At 27.8% G+C, this 2,500-nt stretch overlaps 1 protein-coding gene across 4 annotated transcripts in view; it reads right to left on the bottom strand.

Moving 5' to 3' along the window:
• LOC113805752 (serine proteinase stubble) overlaps positions 1 to 2,500 on the bottom strand; it is a 12,861-nt gene that overhangs the window by 10,175 nt on the left and 186 nt on the right. Inside the window, exon 1 of one of the 4 annotated variants that reach the window (XM_070121712.1) lies at positions 2,396 to 2,418. The exons of 2 other annotated variants lie outside the window; for them this stretch is intronic. The gene's annotated coding sequence lies outside the window, so the exon portion shown is untranslated. Of the gene's footprint in view, positions 1 to 2,395; positions 2,419 to 2,500 lie in introns of those variants that run through there. One more of the 4 variants, XM_070121711.1, reaches the window with a different exon arrangement.

Below are 2,500 nucleotides of genomic sequence, written 5' to 3'. Positions count from 1 at the left end.
GATGATGATAATGTTAAGGATAATGGTGATGATGATGATAATGTTAAGGATAATGGTGATGATGATGATAATGTTAAGGATAATGGTGATGATGATGATAATGTTAAGGATAATGGTGATGATAATGTTAAGGATAACGGTGATGATGATGACTATGACGATATTATGATGAATATGATGACTATGATGATGATGATGACGATGAAAACGTTAATGAAAAATGGTGATGGTGATGCAATGATGATGATGATGATGACACTGATGTTGATATTGATGTTCATAACAACGACGATGATAATAATTATAAAAATGATTTTAATTATCTTCATGATGATGCTCATGATCTAGTGGATGAGTGAGATGACGATGAAGACGATGACAATGACGATGATGATGATAGCAACAACATGGAAAACTATAATAATAAAACTAATAATAAAACATAATAATAATAATAATAAAACAGGAAAATAATAATAATAATAAAACAGGAAAATAATGATAATAATAATAATAATAATAATAATAATAATAATAATAATAATAATAGTAAAACAGGAAACTAATGATAATAATAAAACAGGAAAATAATGATAATAATAATAATAATAATAATAATAATAATAATAATAATAGTAAAACAGGAAAATAATAATAATAATAAAACAGGAAAATAATGATAATAATAATAATAATAAAACAGGAAAATAATAATAATAATAATACAGATAAATAATGATAATAATAATAATAATAATAATAACAATAATAGTAAAACAGGAAAATAATAATAATAAAACTGGAAAATAATGATAATAAAACAGGAAAATAATGATAATAAAACAGGAAAATAATGATAATAATAATGATAATAATAATAATAATAATAATAAAAGTAAAACAGGAAAATAATAATAATAATAATAATAACACAGGAAAATAATGATAATAATAATAGTAATAATAATAGTAAAACAGGAAAATAATAATAATAAAACAGGAAAATAATGATAATAAAACAGGAAAATAATGATAATAATGATAATAATAATAATAATAATAATAATAATAATAATAATAATAATAATAATAGTAAAACAGGAAAATAATAATAATAATAAAACAGGAAAATAATGATAATGATAATAATAATAATAATAATAATAATAATAATAGTAAAACAGGAAAAAATCAGGATAGCCATGACCGGAAGCGACAAGTCAGTCTGTACATTTCAAGTTATATATATATACATGTCCGCCAACCATGACAAAAAGAAGAAAAAATGTTTTCATATAAAAAGTGTGACATCTCCGCCGGCGCAACGGATGTGACTCAGGATTGTTGAAAGGAAGTGGTCTGTGTTTGTCCTGTTTGACTGGCTGAAATCTCCAGTTTATTGAAATCTCCGGTGGCGATTTATTTGAAAATCTGAAATCTCCAGTTTATTGAGATCTCCGGTGGTGATTTATTTGAAAATCTGAAATATCCGGTGGTGATTTATTTGAAAATCTGAAATCTCCAGTTTATTGAAATCTCCGGTGGTGATTTATTTGAAAATCTGAAATCTCCAGTGGTGATTTATTTGAAAATCTGAAATCTCCAGTTTATTGAAATCTCCGGTGGTGATTTATTTGAAAATCTGAAATCTCCGGTGGTGATTTATTTGAAAATCTGAAATCTCCGGTAGTGATTTATTTGAAAATCTGAAATCTCCAGTCTATTGAAATCTCCGGTGGTGATTTATTTGAAAATCTGAAATCTCCGGTGGTGATTTATTTGAAAATCTGAAATCGCCGGTGGTGATTTATTTGAAAATCTGAAATCTCCAGCGGTGGTTTATTTGCGTTTTTATGGTCGTTCCCTCTACTTTTCTGTAACAGATCTTCAGCCCTATATAATGGAAGGTATATCTTTTTTTTGTACATAAGTGTTGAAGTGTTGTACCCGCAATGTAAATATATTTTCAGTTTGTATAGCATTCTACCTGTATTTCAGTAACATTCATTTCTTGAACGTTTTGTAAACACTGTCAACGAAGCGGCAAGTTGTTTTGATGATAATAATAATTTCCAAATTCGCCAGAAAAGTTAACCTGTTCCGTACTTGGATCTAGGACGTACACACGAAGGTCAAAGTTCGTACAAGGATATTTTATGTTTAGATAGTACTTATGACTCGGCAATGAAAATAAATCATTGTTTATGTTTCTGTTAGACCATGAACAGTTAAGCAAGGAGTGGCTATTCCTTTCCTCACCGCCGGTGTTTTTAATCACTTCTCTACAATGCTAGAAAGAAAATGCCTTTTGTGACGTTAACCCACTTTCCATTCATTTTCTATTTCACTGTCATATATAAAACTGTATAATACCGAGTGTTCCAGCGCACCATACTCACTTTTCCAGGGTCTACAACAACACTGAGAGAACTGAAGGATAACACACCAACCTGTTCTGGAAAGAGTTACAACAGTTCGCCAGATAAATATATACAGAATA

This window comes from Penaeus vannamei, chromosome 5 (genome assembly GCF_042767895.1).
Source record: "Penaeus vannamei isolate JL-2024 chromosome 5, ASM4276789v1, whole genome shotgun sequence".
NCBI classification, from domain to species: domain Eukaryota; kingdom Metazoa; phylum Arthropoda; class Malacostraca; order Decapoda; family Penaeidae; genus Penaeus; species Penaeus vannamei.
Note: the sequence above shows the minus strand (reverse complement) of the source record. Positions and strands in the feature narration are given on the sequence as shown.